Below are 22729 nucleotides of genomic sequence, written 5' to 3'. Positions count from 1 at the left end.
TGCTGTCCATTTAAATGACATGATTACAAGCCCAATCAGATATCTGTCTTGAAAAAGCTGTAGGAAGTACTACACACATGAAAATGCCTCTTTTCTCAATCCTCGCAGGGCTCTGCTGGCTTGCAAAGCATTGACTGAAGATTTGCGTCTGGAAAATTGGATCCCTTGCACGATCGTAGTGGCATCTTATTAATACCGGCTATGAGAAACAAAACCTGTAAGTTTCTTTTCATATCAAGCACTGCTTACATATCAAGCCATGTTTTATTTAATTTTGCCATAAAGGAACATTGTTCAATTTTAAATATTAGGGTATCTTCAAACTTTCTCCTGCCCTCCCTTTAGAGTTTACATGTAATATTACATTTTCGAAAGCGAGTCTTTCGAGTCTTTTCGAAGAGCAAGTCAAGCCCTGAAAGTGGCAGAAAAAGCAAGCAAGCAGACGCACAAAACAGAGTTGCAAGCACACACAAAAGTGAGACTTGAGTCTATTTGAATCTTTTCGTTTTCAGAGTAAACCCCCCCCCAAGTTGTTGCCCAAGTTTTTGACATGTCTAACTAGCATCTGTTTGAGTCGCGGAAAATGCGTGTTTTCGCAATGTCTGATTCCTTTGAGTCTCGGCCCACCCCTAACACACACACACACACACACACACACACACACACACACACAAATATATGTACATATGGTGTGAATCAGACAATGTAATTTTACTTTAATGTCAATTACCTGCTTCATTGTTAGGGCCTGGAGCAGTTTTTAAAGTATAAAATGATCCAATCAAATCAAACTAGAACAATTCATGTACATTACACTGCCACTGTTAAACTAGATGTTTTTATTGGAAATGCATAGATTCTTTTTCGCTCAACCAGCAGTTATAAGGCAAGAACGAAACATGCATCATGCTTTAACCCCAGGTCAATTGTCCCATTTTTCATGGAAAACCTCTTTTGCCCTGTTCACCCATGGCAGACAGCGACAGCCACTCTTTATAGCCTTCATAGATCTCACGAAGGCCTTCGACCTGGACAGCAGGGATGGCCTCTTCAAGATTCTCCCCAAGATTGGATGTCCACCCAGGCTCCTCAGCATCATCAGATCCTTCCACAAGGACATGAAGGACACTGTTGTCTTCGATAGCTCCACATCAGACCCCTTTGACATCCAAAGCGGCGTGAAGCAGGGCTGTGTTCTTGCACCAACCTTGTTTGGGATTTTCTTCACTGTCCTGCTGAAGCATGCCTTTGGAACCGCAACAGAAGGCATCTATCTCCGGACTAGATCAGACGGAAAGCTCTTCAACCTCTCCAGACTGAGAGCAAAGTCCAAAGTCCAGCTGAAATGTCTGCATGACTTCCTCTTTGCCGACGATGCAGCTGTCACTACCCATTCCGCCAAAGATCTCCAGCAGCTCATGGATCGTTTTAGCAAGGCCTGCCAAGATTTTGGACTGACGATCAGCCTGAAGAAAACACAGGTCATGGTTCAGGATGTGTATACCAAATAATACCAGAACCAGGGGACATCCACTAAAATTGAGTGTTGGGAGAGTTAGGACAGACAAAAGAAAATATTTCTTTACTCAGCGCGTGGTCGGTCTGTGGAACTCCTTGCCACAGGATGTGGTGCTGGCGTCTAGCCTAGACGCCTTTAAAAGGGGATTGGACGGGTTTCTGGAGGAAAAATCCATTATGGGGTACAAGCCATGATGTGTATGCGCAACCTCCTGATTTTAGGAATGGGTTAAGTCAGAATGCCAGATGTAGGGGAGGGCACCAGGATGAGGTCTCTTGTTATCTGGTGTGCTCCCTGGGGCATTTGGTGGGCCGCTGTGAGATACAGGAAGCTGGACTAGATGGGCCTATGGCCTGATCCAGTGGGGCTGTTCTTATGTTCTTATGTTCTTATGTGGACTCACCTCCCTGCATTACAATCTCTGCGCATGAACTGGAGGTTGTCCATGACTTTGTGTACCTTAGCTCAACGATCTCTGACACTCTTTCTCTCGATACCGAACTAAACAAACGCATCGGTAAAGCAGCTACCACGTTTTCCAGACTCACAAAGAGAGTCTGGTCCAACAAGAAGCTGACGGAACATACCAAGATCCAGGTCTACAGAGCTTGTGTCCTGAGTACACTTCTGTACTGCAGCGAGTCATGGACTCTTCGCTCACAACAGGAGAGGAAACTGAACGCTTTCCACATGCGCTGCCTCTGACGCATTCTCGGCATCACCTGGCAGGACAAAGTTCCTAACAACACAGTCCTGGAACATGCTGGAATCCCTAGCATGTATGCACTGCTGAAACAGAGACGCCTGCGTTGGCTCGGTCATGTCGTGAGAATGGATGATGGCCAGATCCCAAAGGATCTCCTCTATGGAGAACTCGTGAAAGGAAAGCGCCCTACAGGTAGACCACAGCTTCGATACAAGGACATCTGCAAGAGGGATCTGAAGTCCTTAGGAGTGGACCTCAACAAGTGGGAAACCCTGGCCTCTGAGCAGCCTGCTTGGAGGCAGGCTATGCAGCATGGCCTTTCCCAGTTTGAAGAGACACTTGGCCAACAGTCTGAGGCAAAGAGGCAAAGAAGGAAGGCCCATAGCCAGGGAGACAGACCAGGGACAGACTGCACTTGCTCCCGGTGTGGAAGGGATTGTCACTCCCGAATTGGCCTTTTCAGCCGCACTAGACGATGTTCCAAAACCAACTTTCAGAGCGCGATACCATAGTCTCTCGAGACTGAAGGTTGCCAACAACCCATGGCAGAAAAGGGTACAGTTTTCTTGGCTGTTGGTTGTGCTTCCCCTTGTCCTTGTTGTGTATTGACCTTGATATATTATTTTGTTCTTGGACCTTACCTTTCCTTTACAAGATTTTCTTGGGCCTCATCTTTGTTTCATAAGATTTTTCTTATCAGGGCAACTTTTTAAGTACAAATACAATATATGCAAAACACTTCGAACATACAAAATACAGTCTATAAATGTAGTAGTAGTAGTAGTAGTAGTAGTAGTAGTAGTAGTAAATGTTGTTAGTCACAGCCCACCTAATAGTGGTTGGTGTTTTCTAAATACAGGTCCTTCCCAAGGACCTAGGATATCTAGAGGTATCTACATAAAATATGTGCAGTTCCAAGTATAGCTGCTTTTTGCAGCTCATATGTGGTAATTTCATTACAACAGTTGTGGTGCAGGTGTTTGTCCATGTTTTTTTGGGGTGGTACCTAAAGCAGCCATGACGATTGGTATAATTTTCATATTTCTTTGCTGAAGTTGTTCTACCTCAATCTAAAGGTCTTTGCATTTGATTACTTTTACATGTTCTTTGTCTTCAATTTCCAAGTCCCCAGGAGTTGCCACATCTACAATCCAGATTATGTTGTTGCTGTTGTTATGTTAAATGTTCAAAGAATTTGTGTTGCTTTGTCTGTATTTCATTCAAATCAGAACCTTGTTAAAGTTCCAGGAAGAGATAGCTTTCTCCTACATTCTACACTTTGTGAACATTCATTTCTGTGAAGGTTCACTTAACTCCACAGTCAGTTTGGTCTTTCAAAAGATGCATTTTGTGTTGTGATATGAGTTGGAGTATTCTCATTTGATTATATTTCTTACTTTATTCATTTTCATTCCTGAAGGTCCCCCTCCTCAAAAGGTCTTCTTCGAAAGGAACATAATTAAAGTTAGCAAGTGATTTTTGTGTTCTGCAGCATGTTACATTTTGTGGAAAAGGTTAGGGGTTCATTCACTGCAGCGCATCAAAAATGTAAAGATGATAGGTGAAAGGCTCTTTCTTGTAAGTGCTGAAAAATAATCACTTAAAAGGTCAGCTTTCCTTGAAAAAAAGAACATGTATTTAGTAAGCAACTTGTTTCGGAAAGATGCTGCATTTTTAAAGGTTAAAAAAAAGAGTCTAAATAGCCAGTAGTGTCAGTGGGAAGTAAATCATCAGATTGGTTGCAAGGTCTAAGCAACTGCAGTTTTGTACATGTGTACAATTAAAATTCAAGACATTTATTAGTATCCCTCTAGTATATCAGAGGAACAACTAATAGTATAAGAATTTAAACTGACAACCCTGATTTATTCAGGATTTAATTTGTTCCCATCACTTTATTCTGATTTAACTGGTTTGTGGATCTGGTGGGAAAAGACTCACACTATTAACTGCATTGCTGAATGCTTCCATTATGTTAATCTTGGTTCCGAAGGTTCAGGAAATATCTCCATGCAGAACTGTGCTGGAATCTGGTATACTCAATTCCCATGTTGTAACTTGGAAGTAATCCCATTGAACGTAATGGGATTTATTGCCAAATGAACATGGATAGCTTGGGGCCACTCATCTCTATTTCTGTTTTGTCCTCAGCAGTGTCCCAGCTGTTGATCAAAGAAACAAACAATATAAACAGCATGATCATTTTTTGGTAATGGTCATTGTTGCTGTATGTACAAACTGTTGTCCAGTAGAAAATACCAATCATCTGCATAAATGAAAAAGAGGGGTGGGGAAGGAAGCTATTTATTTTGATTTTCTTTAAGGGGAAGGAAAATATGGTGGTTAAATGGATTATAGATCTGATATGAAGACAGAAGCAAAATAACACTTAGAGATAAATGCATTGTGTGTCCACCAACACACAAAGGATATTTATTTAGAGATCTGAAGAAAGAGATAGCTTATTTAATAAAATTCCTGAATTACTAAAGTACCCTTGCCTGTAGGAGATCGATATATAACCAATAACATGTTGTAAACTGAAAAGTCTACTCTGTTCTTTTCCGAGCACTGTTTCAAATTGGAATTAATTTTCTTTCAGTCACACAGCCTGCTTCTTGCTTATATAACTATAAAATCTTTCGACAACATGGCGGAAAGAAATCTTTCTAAACTATTCAAAGCTTAATAAGATGTTACGGTCACCCCCCTTTTCTCCGGTCTTATAGAATGCAAGGGCCAGGCGGAGATATTTTTTATTAGTCATGGGCTGCTATGATTGAAACATTATTTTTCTATTAGTATCAGTAGAGGAAATAGAATCCGCATTTGATATGTTTTAAAACAAATAAGGAAGGTTTTTTTCCCCCCTCAACACAGTGAAGTTATTGTGTAAGAGGAATATTTCTGTGTCTTATGAAGGTGACAATGAACAGTTTCAAAGGAGCACCTTACATTTGTATCAGTCAAACAATTATCTTCAATAAAGTCATCCACTTTAATTTGCCTTGCTTTCCATTTGAAAAGAGGGCAAAATCTATTTCCTGGACAATTTTGCATAGCAAAGATATTAATACTATGGGGTTTAATTGTATCCTGTGTTTAAATACACTGCGGGTGAAACCCTAGACCTCTGCTTAATTGCTGTGAGAAAATAGCCTGATTTCCCTGAGATTAGGCACACGCTTATGTCTACTTTGACCCAAGAGTGCCTCCTTCAGAATTAATCTTCTAAGGTAGTGGGATTTACTATTGTACGTGCTGGGGACCCATTCATGACAAACTGTGCCTAATAAACTAACTTCACCCTCTAGACCTTTCTTTGGCTGTCAGAGTTTTCCTTCAACTATTCATTTCACACATCCCTTGTCCAGCTGCTTATTAGCAAATCAGCCTCAGAGGAGGCAATAGGAGTAAACTTAATGATTCCTTTTTAATTAAGGAGGTTTACACTTTAAGTAACACCCTACCAAACTGGAAATGAACAGAACATCCATTTTAACTATCTAACGTACATTGAGCAGCTATCCATTCAGCCCATCCAGGGATATGACTGTCTTGCCTCTCCCCTTATTTCCAACTCCCTGCTATAGGCATATTTTACTTGATTCATCTAATCCATGACGCGAGCTTCCATCTGCTCTATCAGGGCTGTTTCTATAAGCTATAACAAAACGTTATGCCTTTCAAATATTTATATTCATCCACGCTCGCTGTGTTTAGATTGTTGGCAATAGAGCTTCTCCTTTATAAATGGCCGCCTCTAACTTAACTAAACAAAATGTGTCAAAATGGACTCTCTTATAAATACCAGAGAAGTACATTTGGCAATTGGAAGAAGTGTAGAATCAACATGCAATCTCTCCCAAAGAGAGATTCCTTCCTCACATCTGTAGTGTTATCTGACTTCATGGGAACCCCTTTTTCTGGCGGAGGTTTACACCAGTCTACTACATACAATTCATTTGATTGCTTGATTGCCATAAATGGGAATAGTAATATGGACAAACTGCCTAAGGTGAACATAACACTGCCGAATCTGAGCTAGAAGACAAAAAATGCGAGGAGGAGCCTGAATGCCGCACTATGTAGCAAATTCCTAGTGTTTCAGGCTGGTAATATCTTTTGCAACATCATGTGCCTTTCCTCTTGCCTCTCTTTTGCTCAGCGGAGACGCAAGGCATGGATTTCTTTTATATTCTTGTGTCTGACGTGATGTTGGCTAAACAGTCACTTTCATTATTACCGTGAATCTCAATAAAAATCATCATCGAACACCAAACTATCATTTGACATACTTCAGTAGTATAGTTTGGAAGGGGTGTGTGTATTTCCTTCATACTAATTGTTACATACTGCATTCTGCCCCCCCCCCCCAATCTTGTTTGGCTGTTGTTTTCTCAATATGTGATCAGAAACAGACTCAAAGGAAAACATTTTTGTGGTCAACCCTCTAGCTATTGTTACAGCAATAAGCCTTGCTTGGCTGATAGTGTGCTGCCTGCTCAAGCCTCTCTGGAGGGAAATGCAGTCTTCATTAAACAAGCCTTTTAACAGCAAGCCAAGCTTGATTAAAATCATACACAGATGAAATCATTCCTTTACCTTTGTAGTTCTGTGCATTCCCAATAATTCTGTCAGCTTAATAATACTTTGGAGACATCTGGGGTTCTACTTAGCAGTCTATTGTTATTTGCAATCATTGCTCAGAGAAGTTAAAATGCATAGTAATTTATTTCCGTTCTAATCATTACAAGTGTGTATTCTGGATGTGTATGTAAATATTTGGAAGACTGAACAGAAGTAAATATGGAAGAATGTAGAAATGGTGGTTCGGGGTCCTGTTGTGGATCTCATTGCAAAAGCTTCCAGGGAACTGTTTAAAATAAACAGGCAATGTTAGGCCAGTATCATTCATAGCTACCTCATTCAGGTTGTCAGAATGCAAGTATCTGGCAAAGATCACACATTGTTTTTTGTTAACACTGAGCTACTGCTATGTCAGATTCATTCAGCATTTGACCCATCATGTTGGCTTTTCAATCTCAGTTCTGTGTTATGATATTTAAAAACACAAAACATCTGAGCTGATTCAAGAGTCTCTCTCTCTCTCTCTCTCTCTCTCTCTCTCTCTCTCTCTCTCTCTGGACATACACACACAGACCGAGAGGAGGGGAGGGAGAAAGGGAGCCCTCACACGAAGAAAGAAAGGCTAGATATGTGTCATCAATTTGATAGGATACAAGACAAGGAAAGAGAGAAGGGAGTTTCATGGGGCAATGGCAAGTTTATGCCAAGGACCAGGGTTACCCACCCTTGTTTTGCTGATTTTGTGTGCAATCCTGTATTACAAGGATTGCTAGAGTGCCAAGCTTAGTGCCAAGACCAAGCAATCTCCTGGATCGAAAGCAGAGCACAAAATACGGAAGAGGGCTCCGAAGCAAACTTGGAGCTAGCTGTTCAAGGATGGAAGCAATATAAGGAAGCCAGAACTGCTTTCCCCGGAGAAGTGGGCATGTTGCAAGCCCCACGTTGGCACAGCAGTTTTAGGTTGCTCTTGAGTAGGGAAGTGGGGAAAGAAGTTGAAAATGAAAAGGAAACTGTGACAGCTAGGTTCTTGCAGGTTGAATGAGGGTGGCTTAGCACAGCACCAGTGAGTCACTGAACAACTATACCAACCAGTGAAAGCTACCAACAGTCAAAGTCAAAGATTGTTTATTGTATTAGCTAATAGCCATCACAATAAGATAAATTGTATAAATCCAAGTATACACCAAGATACAAACAATGATAAAATGATATCGGGGTACAAGCCATGATGTGTATGTGCAACCTCCTGATTTTAGAAATGGGTTATGTCAGAATGCCAGATGCAAGGGAGGGCACCAGGATGAGGTCTCTTGTTATCTGGTGTGCTCCCTGGGGCATTTGGTGGGCCGCTGTGAGATACAGGAAGCTGGACTAGATGGGCCTATGGCCTGATCCAGTGGGGCTGTTCTTATGTTCTTATGTTCTTATGATAAAATTAGGTCAAAATCAAGCACAAAAGGCACCTACACCCATCATATTAAAAGCTACCAACAGTGAAAGGTAAAATGAAGAACGAAGCTATGTAGAGGCTTGTGACCCAGTTTTTTGTATCTTTTTCTGCCCAAAGATCCCTATGGGTTATTTTGTGGAGCAAACTCATTGAGGGACCTTCTTTTATGGCTTAATGGCCCTAAATGGGTACCACTATTGTCTTGAACCTTACATAGACTACAACAAAGAACTCATGGCAAACTCTGGAGACTTGTTGTTTCATCAGAATCAACTTCCTGATTGAGGCAACAAGCCTCTACTCTTACCTGGGAATAAGTCCTATTTAATTAAGTGAAACTTACTTCTGAGTGCTGTGAGTTTGGCCATGGAGTTGATGAGGCTGGCTGGCATTGGAGACCTTTGTTTTTGGTCACTAACAACTTGTTTGCTCCAAGTTGGAAGTTTGGTAGATGTGGTTTTTGTTCACAAGGTCAGATGTGCTGTGTGAACAAGGTGGGACCCCCCCCTCCATGGAATTTTCTAAGGAAGAAGTGTCAGACAAGAAGTCCTCCAAGATAGCCTGTTTTTTTTGGGGGGGGGGCATGATTGCTCCAACTGTTAAAAGACCTGTGGGATCTGAGGCCTCTTGCCATCAGTCCTGCTTTAAATCACATTACTGGGTGGTGGGGTACCCACCCAGCGCAATGTACACATGTATACATGCATGTCACGCTTCATGCGTTCAAATAAAAAGGCTTGTCAGGCAACAAGCTTCATTCTGGCATATGGATATAAATTGTACTTCTTGCTCTTTGTTACAGGACAGATTTAAAATGGGAATTTTTCATGTCATAAATCTAGGCACATATGGCAGATGTTCACTAAACACGTTAAAGGCACAACCGTGCAATATCCTTGAATTTTCAACATAGTCTAAATGACCAGAAACATACATATATTTGAGGTGGCACAAACATAATTGCAAACAATTGAAGGCTGAAATAATAATTACACTTTCAAATCTGCAATAGGTCAATCATTCTACATCAGAATTTTTTTTTTTTAATTTGACAGAAATTTGAATAGAATCTTCTCTCACCAGGCAATTTTCCATGAGATATTTCAAACAGATAGAACATTATTTTGGACATAATTTTCAGACTTTATAATGATAGAATGATGAAAAACCATTAACTATGTAATCATGCCTCCGGCTGCATATTTAACCTATCCCTCACCATTGTCTGCAATGCTGCCACACTGAGAGAGCACACACTGCAGCCAATATTAGGGGACAACCAGAAGACCAAGCAAACCAACTTGCACCTCTGGGTAGGACTTGTGGCCATCTATGGGACGCCAGACCAACCATGTAGCTGGTGTGACTAGAGGAAAAGCAGCAAGGAAAGAGGGGATAGGATCCTGGCTCAAGTTGCTACCACTGAGATCCCATTGCCTGAAACTCCCCTGATCCTGTCCCTCCCCACCCACTATGTGCCCCACTACTAATTTATTGAGATAGTCGCATACTGGCTCCAAAGCAATGGTGTAAGGAGCTGTCAACACTTGACCTCAGTGGCTTGAAATGGCCCAGCAGCGGCCATTGTCCTTTTCATTTATTATTTGTTTATTAACAGTATTTTTTACCCCACCTTTCTCCCTGATGGGGCAGCGGAACTTCAGTTCTGCTATGGTAGATGGTCCATGGAATTGGGCCATTAGTTTCCAATAATTTATAATCAGGCATCTGAAGTCAGTTTGAAATCACAAAGTTTGGGGTATCAATTTGGGGTAGCTTTTAAAATTTCTTTTCAGGCTTCTTGCACTTGCATTCCCTGAAAATTGGGAGGTTTTGAATATTCAAACATTGTAGAGTATTCCTCCAGATTTGAAGTGTGCCGTTTCCTCTTCTCACTACAGTGAAGATAAAACCAAGGTGAGTCTTTTACTATTTAGATTCCTTCAAGTCACATTCCTAAATATTTTTAAAATATCAGTTTAGGCTCTCTTACAGCCCAATCCTATGCACTTCCAATAGAGGGCACTTCCATTGTCGTAAGATGGCTGCTAATGGAGTGCACTACAACTCCACACTCTGCCATGCCTTCTGAACCAGGTAAGGTAGTGATAAGGGTGGGCAGGAAAGGGGTGAAACTGAGGGGGGAGGAACAGGATGGGAATGCAGCAGGAGGGAGTGAATCAAAAGGCAATGGCGTGCACTGGGTCCTATTCCCTCTGTTCAGAAGCTCCCCACCCATTTCTTATCCTTGGACTTGTGCCAGCCACAAGTAATTCCCCTTCTCAAGTCTCCTGATCTGCCCCCCCCCCCTACTGTTGCAGCCTCTGGAAAAGAGGCATGCATTCTGTTTTGATTGAAGTGTCTTGTCTGATCTTGGAAGCTAAGCAGGGTCAGGCCTGGTTAGTAATTGGATGGGAGACCGCCTGGGAATACCGGGTGCTGTAGGCTTATACCATAGTCTTTCGAGACTGAAGGTTGCCAACTAACTTCATTTCTACTGGCCTCTGGATCCCATCTTCAATTACTCATTACTATCTTGCACTGCCTGTTTGCCCTGTTGTATCCAGCCTTCTTCCCTGAGCTCTGAAAAGATGTTAGTTCTGAAAAGATCTTTAGCACAATGTTGGAATTGTTTAAAATTATACATTTTATAAACTCCTGATTTGGTTCTGGGGTTAGTCTTGGGCTTCTGGGGATAGATTCCACCATTCATGCAGGTAGATGCTGAGTGCCTACTGTTATGAACCACGATCCCAAAGATACATAACTAGCTCAAGATACCAACATACTTAAGTATTTTTTCACATCCATTGTGTGTGACACAGCCCACAGCACACACCTCACTGATTTGCTCCAAGCACAGATTAACAGGATACCTGTTAATCTGCATCAGTGCAACTTCATATACAAATATATAGAATGGAGCTATAAAACGACAAGGATCTTACTTTGATATGCATGTAGGTATTGCACGCCTCTAATGGACTTATGTTTATGTTTCCTTATATCAGACCACCACATCACAGTTTAGGGCCTTTTTTACAGTTTAGGGGTGATAATGTGGCTCTCTGAATTGCAACCTAATATATTGCAGTTGAGATTTAGTATGAATATGTAGATGTATGTGATTTATTTTCAGACGCTACGGTGGTGACCTATAGGCTTGGCTCTGCTTAATCAAAATCTTTGATTCACCAAAACTGATGTTGATCCTCTGAAACCTTTTCCAATTTTATTTTCAGTTGGGCAGCCCAATCCTAACCTGCGCTGGAACGGGAAGGCCAGCTGGCTTCCCGGTATTCAGTGTAGGGTTGGAGCTGGCTGCAGCTCAGCCCAGGGAAAGAGGAACAGATTCCCTGTACTCCAGGTAACACGGCAGCAGCCCCAATGGGGGTACCTGGATCTGCACCACCTAAAGAGGTGGTGCAGATCTGAGCAGCTGTGCTGGGACACCTGGGAGTGGCGTTAGGATCCAGCCCAAATGCTGGATCCAAGCCCCACCCCCCACAGGCCTGCCACTGCCCACCCTCCCCACACTCCAGATCACCTCCATTCTGCCCTCCCCAGATCCCTGCACTGGCTAAAAATGACCAGCATAAACACAACTTTCCTCTGGTGTAACTGTGCTGGAAGCAGCCTCCTGAGTCTCAAGGTGGTGCAAAAGTGCCTTACAGCACTTTTGCAACACCTCCGGGCTGGTGCAAGGGACTTGCTCCAACCCAAGGGCCAGTTTAGATTGCACCCTAAGTCATTTTTTTAAAAACTTAAAATTTAGCCATAATGATTAGTAGGAAGATTCAGAGATAGTTATGAACTTCAAATGGAAAAAGTGATCAAATTACTTCCCTCTAACATCATAACACTTGAAAATCTGTAACTCTGCTCAGAATACCTAGTTGAGAAATGAGTGTGTTGAAATGACTTGTTACTGCCTGCCTGCTCTGTCTGTTTTTGGCCAGTGCACCAGCCAAGAATGAATGAAGAAAGCCAAACAAATGAAAACATAGTCTGTTTCTGTTCCCGTTCTCGATTAGCTCAAAGGTGGTTGCTAACAATGATCGTAACAGTGTAAAGGTTACTAATCTGCCTGTGGAATAGATGGGGCTGGTGCAAACCCATTTCCTGCAGCATTAATGGCCATGTTAATGTACCTGCTCCATAGGTGATCACTGTTCAGAGATGGCCAAGGACGGTAAATACTCTCCCTTCAAGCAGCGTTAAGATTTAGCACTGTGATTTATAAGCCACAACACATCCTGACTTTCAAAAAAAAAAAAAAAAAAAAGTAAATCATTAATTAAGTAAAATGGCTTGTGATACTGCGTGTTCCTTTTTTTTAATAACAGCTTTTTATAGCCTTGGACAGGATAATAAATTGTATCGGTTTTAATAATTTATGAAGGGCCTTTGCTATAATGTGAGAATATTAACTTTAGTGGGTCTTTTAATTTGCCGATGGTGTCAATAATACTGGCTATAGTACTTTATTTTTTTTTTTTGTCCAGATTCAGAATAGCATTCCAAGCGGCTGCACAATATAGTTTCCCCACAGGGGTGCTTGATCCTTCATTAAGCCAAAAATCTTTGCAAATGGGGGGAGAGTTTTGTCAGAGAGATCTTTGACCTGACGGTATCAACAAAGAGCAAGACCATGTCAAATGTGAGCATTCCTTTGAGAAGCAGTTTGCACTTGTTCTTGCCACATGCACTTCCTACGTTCATGTGAATACTTGTTGCTCGGTACAGCGCTCTTGTGTGTTTCTGTTTTAAAGGGATCAGATGATAACTCAGCAAAGCATAGTGGGGTTGTGTGTGCCATGTCGTCAGGGCAATTTTTGCTCCGAACACCTGAAAAAATCTGTTTCATGCTGATATCTTCAATGCTTGCTATCACCACAGATGACCCACAAGGCCTTGCATTACACAAGTATCAATTTGAAAGGCTATGCAACGTGTCAGAAATCCCTGGGAATATTTGAATTGGCTCTTAAAATTGAATGGAAAGACTTAAGTCTGATTCACACAATACATCTCATGGTCATGATCCACATTACAATAGCAACCTATGCAAATATTGTAACACAGAGGTCACTTGAGCTATGTGGTTAAATCTCTGCACCTGCTAGCAGTGAGGTAATAAGTAACTTGAACAAAACACTTGATGTGCATGAGGCTATATTAGTGCTGTGAGGTAAAGAATGACCATATGGGAGCGATTTTGCAGTGGCAGCCACACCTCAGAGCCAGCATCAACTGAGCTTCAGAGGGGAGGAAGCAATCTCTTAGACATTTTGAACTTAAGCCATTTCCATGACTGACAGCCCAGTCCTATGCAGGATTGTGCTGTTGCGTGGATGGGTTTATTACAGTGGAAGACACTTCCGCTGTCCTAAAATGACCATAGCCGGAGAACGCAGTGCTCTGTTGTTGGCCATTTTGCAACGCTGACACAACAGGCACAGTGACACAACTCTGCCAACAGACCTACCATACCCAACAGACCAGGTTAGGTAACAGCATATACAGGGGAGCAGAATGGGATGGGGGAAGGTGGAATGAAGGCAGGGGGACATGATGGAGGAAGGAGAGAGTATGGACTGGTGCATACAACCTGCACCAGTGTGCTATCGCCCTCCTCTCTTACCTGTCCCAAACTTCTCCATCTACTCCCTCCTTGTAGGATGCAGCACCAGCCTTTCCGGAGCGGCTGCTTTGGCAGGGGTGGGTGGGTTAGGATTGAGCTGTCAATGTACTGAGCTCACATGCTATGGCTGACAAAGGAATAATCCTAAAGACACAGCAAATACTGCTATTCCACTTGTATTGACTTCTATAAGGGTTGTATCCATGACTAGCAGCACTGATTATAAGTGATATAATAACACTGGCATCCTTTTTTAACTCTATGTAAAGCACCTTGTAGTTAGAGGTTGGCCAGGTTGAATTCTGGTCAAGGGCCCATGCCCATCAGAGGTTTCGCCTGCCCAGCACCAAGTTTCCCTCAAAACCAGCACTGTATCAGGGGTAGACAGGAGTGATGCAGTGGGAAGTCCAACAAGCAGGTGCTGACACTGCTTTCAATAAATGGCATAATAATAATATAATATAATATGATATGTGGAAAGACTGTTATATCTTTCCCGATCTACTTCTTTAGAGAAAAATACACAACCAAAGACAACTGGTTGTTCCTCCATTTTCACAAATGCTGTTTAATCATATTCCTAACTTGTCTGTGTGCATCAGCTCTCTTGAAACAAAGATTGTTATGTTGTTCAATCCCATAATGCAGTGCAAAAACCCAGATATCCACTTCTCACACAAAAAGTTTTGATGTCAATTCTGCCTTGCCTCTCCTTTCCGTAGTTGGCCAAATGTTCAAACAGATGCAGCATGCTAAGTAAGTAGTAAATACTAGCCACATGTTTACCCTTTCAGCAACTGACCAAATGTTCTCTTGAATTGGTACTGTGGGTACATACAGAACTTTAAAGAAGCACTATTGGCAGCCTCCAAACAACAAGAAAAGTGTGCCAAATGGAACAAACACACAATAGCTTGAGAGAGGAGATGGAAGTGAAGCTGACAGCCAAAACCACAATGGTGACACTGTCCCCTTTCTGTTCAGTGTCCCAACACTGGAGGGAAGCTCAACAAAAGTGCTGAACTTGAAAACTTCCAGAACATTTAGGATTCTCTTGGAATTATGATAGGATCACTACAGTTTATTCATTTCAAAAAGTTAAGTTAAAAGTTAGGAAGTTTTTTTCCTTCAGATGTCTATTCTGAACTGAAGAATTTTTTTTTCTTTCCCCCAGTCAGGGTCTCTTCTGGTTTCAGAGCCCAGCTGTTATAAAAAAAATTGTCATGGGTAATGAACCGCAGCAGAGAAAGTACACCCCTTTGTTACACCCTTCATTTTACAGATGACTGGAGTAGATCCACTTTTGAATACTTTCATCTGTTATCACTTGTAGTTGATCATAATAAGCTTACTCCTTTAAATAATAGGTGGCCCAATCCTAAGCTTCCCAGCACCTGGAGGAACAGCGGCATCAAAATGGTGACCGCTGTATCCTGTAGGTGCCAGGAAGCCTCCTGAGGTGCCACATTCGTCCCCTTCCCCCTGTAGGGATTCAGGCCCCACAATGGGGCTTCTCAAGTCTGTGCCAGCTCTTTTGCTGGCGCAGACTCGAGAACCTCCATGTCGGGCATTTCAGCCTGACATGGAGGATGGAATCCAGCAGAGGAGGCCTCTGCCTGTCCCACCTTCCCAAATGGGCCAGTTCCTCCCCCCTGTCCTGCTCTCCCTCAACCCTGGAATGCCTCCCCCACCCCAAAAAGCAACATCACCATCTAGCAGTCTCACTCACCTCTGGGCAGCCATGTGGCATCCTCCTCCCAGCGCTGGACCCAGTTCCAACTGGTGTTGGCCTGGCACCAGCACTTTTTACTCTAAGGGTGCCACAAACGTGCTTTATAGCATGTTTATGACAACTAGTGCTGGGGCTGGAGTTCAGAGCTGGTATTAGTGACCCATCGGCCCTTAGGTCCCAATCCTATTCAAGTTTCCAGCACCAATGGAGTTGCAATGCAGCCCTGAGGTAAGGTAGCAAACATTCCCTTACCTTGGTGAGGTCTCTATGACTTTCCACCACCTCCACAGGATGCAGTGCATGCCCTGTTAGCATGGCTGCATCAGCACTGGAAAGTTGGATTGGGCTTTTACACATATTTTCTTGAGAAGTAAGGGTGTATCCAGACAGACAGCTTGATTAAATGTGATCTGCTAGCAAGCCAGACAGTATTATGTGCTGTTATTCTGGGTTCCATCATTCATTATTTTTGTTTAGCACTCCACTTCTGAGGAAACAGGCATGAAAAGATAGTACCTCATAAAATAACTTCCCAAAGTGAGCTTGTGACAGCAGTCTGTCACTTCTCGCAATCATTATCCTATTACCTTTACTAAGCACACTGCAGTCCCGTTTCACATGTCCTGTCCATGAGTGTGAATGTGAAAGGACAGAGTAGAACAGGATTGCACCTGGTTACTGCCCTCATTCTCCATGCATTTAATTGAAAACCAGAGCATGGGTATAACTATATCTGTGTAGGCTTCTGTAATGAGTTCAGAGAATTTGCACATACAGAATTCCTGATTGTGTAGAGAACAATTATATGCGTGTCTACAGGTCGCCTGCCTGTACGCTGTATTCAAACGTGCAGCAGTCCAGACATACATGGACTGCAATCTTTTGCATACTCACCTGGAAGTGGGAAGAGGGGGCACCACACTGAGCTCAGGTAAGTAAAGGGGAGGGCTCCCCAGCTACAGGGAGGAGCTTGCTCATCTCACCACCTGCCTGCCTCCCCCCATCGGCTTTGCTTGCTCACACACTCTCTCCCTCACACACGGAGGTGTGCATGTGCATTCTCAGGAAGCATGGAGTCATAGACTGCCACTGCTTCCCCTCCCTCAGCATTCCAAAAACAATAATAAATTAAACATAGAATTTACGTAGCACATGTCTTCAGAGCACTGCTTATCCCAGTAATGCTTACACAACAGTCCTGTAAGACAGATTCACCAGTGTAATGAAATACAGAAGCTGAGAGAATAGTGTTCACCTAGGGACCTGCTATGGCCATTCATTTACTGGCTTCCTGGTGGAGGTATTTTAAAAACTTGGGAATACCTGGCTCACTGCTCACGTAAGAGCACTCACACTCACTGTGCTATACCAGCTCTCCGGCACTGTTGTCATCTTTATTCCCTTGAAACAAATAGATGGTCTATCCTTAACAACACACAGACAGTTCTGTTTGCTAAGCAGTCGCCAAGCTATCCAGCACAGCAAAATTCTTTAATTAATCCTGATAGCACCAGCTTTCCACTAAACATTGTATCATCAGAAAACATCATCATTGCTTAGCTGATTTCTGGCTCTATTATGTAGATTTTATTGTAGATTAGAGACATCAGATATGATTTATATATAACTTTCTCAAAACAGCCGACATCCGAGAAATGACCCCCACTAGCTTCAGTTAAATCTCCTTCCAGTCAAACATCTGTTCTGTATTTATGCTGATTTGTCGATTTGTTTGTTTGTTTTGCACAAAGGAGAATTGGGCCATGGGTTTGTATGTGCTCTCATTAGAAATGCTGCACAGGACATTGCCTCCCCCTCCTAATTCTCTTTCCTTCTTTTTTCTCTTTCTCTTTTCCCTGCCATCAACAGAGTCCTGTATAGTGAGCATAGGATTTGAAAATAGAGTTTTCCAATGTTAATGCTTGCCACTGGTTTTATTATTTAAGTCTGTTCTTGGACGTAGCCCATTGATCAGGCTTTAGCTGCTCAAGGAACAACTAATTAAGTAATATGACTTTCATTGAGAAACCTTTCTGCATTACAAGTTTACCCTTTTTGAACTCCCTTGTAAATCAGATGGCATGATACCCAGAATGCCTTATTATAGGAGTAAAAGAGCATAGATGGTGCCTTTACTGGTTGACTTGGAAGCTGATTCTCCAGATGATTCACCCTCATGCAACAGTTTTAGTACTGAACTGCATTTCCAAGGAGCACATTTATTCCACTTTTATTCATTAAAATTGTATGACTTTACCTGCATACCTCTGACAACTGACTAATGCTATATTCATGCATAAATAGAGTGAGGGTTACATTTTAACATTGTTACAATCAACTTGGGCAGCAGCACCAAGTTCTTTAGGACTGTGGGACAACACTCTGCACTGGGACACCCATGGCACCCCTGCCCGTCCCCTGATGGCACACTGAACATTACCATTGCCAGGGGTTGGCTTTGCCAGATTTACCATTGGACATTCTGATGGATGTGAACATGGCCCCTGCCCATCCCCTAAAAAAAGTGTGCTTTGTATTAAACTGTATAAGTGGGCTTGATATCTATGTACCTGTACCCCCTCTTTTTTTTTTTACACATTTTCCACAAATACAAATATAATATACTAATAATATACAGTATTTATATACCGCCTTTCTTGGTCTTTATTCAAGACTTTATTCAAGGTGGTTTACATAGGCAGGCTTATTAAATCCACGCAGGGATTTTTACAAATTGAAAGAAGGTTCTTTCTTTCAAGAACCACTACATTCAAGGTGTTACACTCCGATCTGGTTTAACATTCTGGCCTCCATCCTCCCACGCTCCGAGCAGATGGAACAGCTCAGCTGCAGCTTGCCGGCTGCTTCAAGGTCGCACGGTGCCGGTGGCCTCGAACTGGCGACCTTGTGGATGTTAATCTTCAGGCAAATGGAGGCTCTACCCTCTAGACCAGACCTCCTGCCCATAGGCAAATGATTATACAAGACACACAGATTAGTGCAGACACAGCTCCTTTGATTTCAGAATGTATCACTTCTATTCATGGTTCTAGGAGGCTGCTTACACTGAATCACTGGTCCACCTAACTCAGTATTTTCTAACTATTTAGCAGCAGTACCCCAGGGTTCCTATCCCTAGTGGCTCTGCCAGGTGCAGTGGCACCAAAATGGCTACAGCTACATCCAGCTGTGCCATCAGAGCTGCCACAGGTCTCCTCAGGGAAGGAAATCCCAATGAGTCTCCATTCTGCACCAGCTATTTTGCTGGTGCAGACTGGAGGAGCTCCATGTCGGGCTTTTCAGTCGGACAGGGAGCCTAGAATCCAGTAGATCCTCCCACCCAGTTCCTCCCCCACTCCACCCTCCACCCTCCCACGCAGAAATGCCTCTCCCTACCCCCAAGGTCCTCACTGCTGCCCAGAGCTCCTACCATGCTCTGTCCGGCATCTGTCCGGCACTGAACTCGGCGCCAATTGGTGCTGGGCTGGTGCTCTCGCAGGGTGTTGCAGACATGCCTTACGGCAAGTTTGTAACACCCAGCACCAGCACTAGGCCCAGTTAGGATTGGGCCCTTAGATAGTAGATTTTTCTAGTTCTATCTGGAGAGGCCAGGGGTTGAATCTGGCACCCTCTGTGTGTAAAGCAGATGTCTTGCCTTCTCTCTTCTAAAGACAGATTCAACTTTTCCTAATGAACCAGAGTTTCTTATAAGTCAGATTCCTTCATATCTCATGATGTCAAAGCCAGCAGTATTCAACAATAGCAAAAATCTCGCAATCCATTGTTTGTTTCATGGATTTCTTTTCTGTTATAATCTCATGCAGAAGCCTGTCATGTGAAATGGAATAAGAAGCTTTCAGGAATTCCAAAATAAATAATTTCATATGACTGTAGCCTTTTCAAATCAAATAGCTTTCTTGCGTTTTCTTAGGTAGATTATGGTTTCAAAATGTGTACCCTTTAGCTAGTATTGAAAGGACATTAACATATACCATGCGCCCGTGTATTAGTCTGAAAGATTAATGAGCTCTGTGTATTTGCTTGCACGACTGTGCACATTTGGAGAACTTTTCCCAGACAACATTTTAATGCTGACTTTTAGCTCTTTGGAGCAGGTATAGCTCTGAAATGTTTCTACTTTCCCAGGGGTTTCTAAAGAATGTAACTCCCAAACTGGGAAATGAGCCAAGAATGAGAGGTGGAAAACTGGTCATTGACCTACAGACGTCTACATCTCAAGGATGAATTCCAAATGTTCTAAGTATATAGCTGTGAATATTCCAAAGGATAAGAGGAATTGGAAGTGAAAAAGACCTCACTGTGCCACAAGAAGGAGCAGATGTAATTTGATCATAATGAGTGTGGATGGCCAATTTATACCAGAAATGCAGCACAATCCTTAGCATGTTTATTCAAAGTCAACTCCCAATGAATTCAGTCGGGCTTATTCCCTGGTAAGTGTGCATAAGATTGTGGTCTCAATCATTCTTTTTCAGCTATCCCCAAAGAACATAGACTGTTCCACATTAACACAGCAAGCACTTAAACACGAATGGTCTGAAGAAATTCTAGAGCAACAAGCCTACCTGACAGCAGTGAGTTAGGGACTGTAACCATTCATTTTAATGAAATTACTAATGTTTTTAATTCCAGTCTCATGAAAATGAACAGATGAGGTCCCCAGTTAATTTCTACAGAGTAATCTTGGTACTCTAGGATTCTTTCAAATTATTCAAACTAAAATGTGAGTTAAATTCTATCTGTAGACAACAGAGTATCCTCTTTTTTCTTTCAGAGCTGATCTCACCTTGCTCTTTCCCCTATTCTGTCTCAATTTAATGCTTTTCAACCAATGGTATGAGCTTCATTGGTGGCACTTGACATCATGGCAGGTGATATTTAGGGCACTGCTGCCCAAAGTAATGTATTGCTGTGCAGTAGCGATAAGCTGTGTGGTCCAGGGAAGCACAGTCACATGAATACACACACTCTCCCCCTCCCCCTTAATTCATTCTCTCTCAGTGCCTTCCTTGAAAAACACACTTCCGCCCCCCCCCCCAAATAAAAAAACAAAACTCATCTCTTCTTCTTCCACTCAAAGATAGGGAGAGCTCAGAGACACACTCCTGAGGCAACAAAAAAGCTGCCTCTCCTGGTGCTTTAGGCTTAGAGCTAGTTCACTACACAAGCTCCCTGTTTTCTTTATGGTCCTTAACAAAATGGGGGCAACTCTTCCTGTTGCATCCCCAGAGCTTGCTGATACAGGCATCCTGCATTTTTTTAAATTGGAAGCCAGCTATGATTGCAGTCTAACCTGCTGGAGGCAACTCTGCTTGCTGCCTCCCCAGAGATTGCTGACAGCACCCTGCCTCTTTTTCATTGGAAGTCAGCCATGATTGCAGCAAATTGGCTGCTTCCCTGTGTATTGTAATGGGAGCGTGCTCTGCTGAAGTCACTGACTGTGCTGGAGAAAAAAGGAGCAGCATGGAAAGGCAAGGAACTTTTTCTTTTTACTTGTTGAGTCCTCTTGCTTTGCTTTTTTACGTGTTGGGAATGATGAGTCTCTGCCTCCCCTGACTGCACGCCATTGATTTGTCCATCCTTGATTTGTACATTTTTATATAGAAGACTAGCAGCAGATTCTCTTGTTTGTATCATCCATGAATAACATAATGTCTTTATTAGGAATACTAAGAGGTCAAAATTTAAACGTGCTTTTGAGTTAATCAAAACTCATCCTTTGCCTGAATATTAAGGGGAAACCCCTTTTTAAAAGCGGAAGGAAAAGTTGTTGCTGGGCAGGATTAAAAAAAACCTTCGGTGTGTGGCTGTATGCAAATGCATTTTTGTAGAAAGGTATGTTTAGAATTAAAAAGTAGATATAGGTGAAACAAATGAAATAATAGAACAATAGAAATAAACAGTCTACAATACATAGTCATTCAACACAGTTGCTGTTCACACAGTAGCTGTTAGGATGGCTAGACATTTGTTCATCTATCTAAATATCCATAGTTCACACCTGATGCAGGTGACTCATAGGTTTATTGTCTGAACAAGTTTAACTATTATGACAGGATAACCTCATACAATGTCATCACCCCTACTCTCCTTCCCAAAAAATATCCAAAAAACTGAAAATGATTCTTCCCAGTCATTTTCAAGGGACAAAGATTACTGTATGTTCATGACAGGTGTTCTCTTTCAATTTGAGTTCAGAGGACAAGAACAAACTAGGTTTCATATTGCTTGCACTTTGGGGAAAAAAATCCTTCCTAGATCATTGAAAAGGGATTGTTGCACCTAACAAATAGCTTGGGCAATCTACACATAAACACGGCATGAATAAAACATGTAGTTCTACTCAGAATGTTTTCTTCATTTTTCTTTCTTTTTTTTTAACCAAACCCATCAAGTTAGCCTCTAGTGGTAATAAGAGCTGATAATAGTATAATTTGCATTTAGGGAATGAGAACATTAATTATACTGCCACATTGTTTTTATTGTGACAATAAATAAGATTTATTCTAATGAAGGTTATGATATAGTAACTTTAAGTTAAAGCATTGCTATTTTGGTATAAATACAATTCCACAGTTTTCTCTTTAAACCATTCGAGTAAATATTTATTATGGTATTTATGTGTTTATATTAAATGCAACAGTTTTAAAACATAATAAACATTGCTGTGAAGTAAGCATTAAAAGCATTTTAATGTAAAAGAGAAAATTGTCACACAAAACAGCCGCTTGACTTCATTTCAAACTTGCAAGGGCTTCATTCGAAACAAGACAATGGGTTGTATACTAAGAAAGTTAGGATTGTTTAATTGCCATTTAAATTAGTGGATCTTGTTAGTTACAACTAGTCTAAGTGATTTCAATGGTATTTTATCAACTTTCTAAGGCAGTGTTTTTCAAACTGTGGGTCGGGACCCCATTCATGTCAATATTTTATTTTTAATATATTAGACTTGCTGCTACCATGGGATGCAAATGCATTTGGGGAAATGTTACAGACCTGTACTTTTAACAGGCTACTAAGTACATGCTTTATACAATGATAGTCAATGGGCTTACTCCTGGGTA

At 42.0% G+C, this 22729-nt stretch overlaps 1 protein-coding gene across 5 annotated transcripts in view; it reads left to right on the top strand.

The window, feature by feature from the left end:
- ADGRL2 (adhesion G protein-coupled receptor L2) overlaps nt 1–22729 on the top strand; it is a 660835-nt gene that overhangs the window by 259626 nt on the left and 378480 nt on the right. For all 5 annotated transcript variants that reach the window (XM_066626596.1, XM_066626597.1, XM_066626598.1 and 2 more), the window contains one exon: nt 109–217. The gene's annotated coding sequence lies outside the window, so the exon portion shown is untranslated. The remainder of the gene's footprint in view (nt 1–108; nt 218–22729) is intronic.

This window comes from Tiliqua scincoides, chromosome 4, assembly GCF_035046505.1.
Source record: "Tiliqua scincoides isolate rTilSci1 chromosome 4, rTilSci1.hap2, whole genome shotgun sequence".
In the NCBI taxonomy this organism is placed as follows: Eukaryota; Metazoa; Chordata; class Lepidosauria; order Squamata; family Scincidae; genus Tiliqua; species Tiliqua scincoides.
Note: the sequence above shows the minus strand (reverse complement) of the source record. Positions and strands in the feature narration are given on the sequence as shown.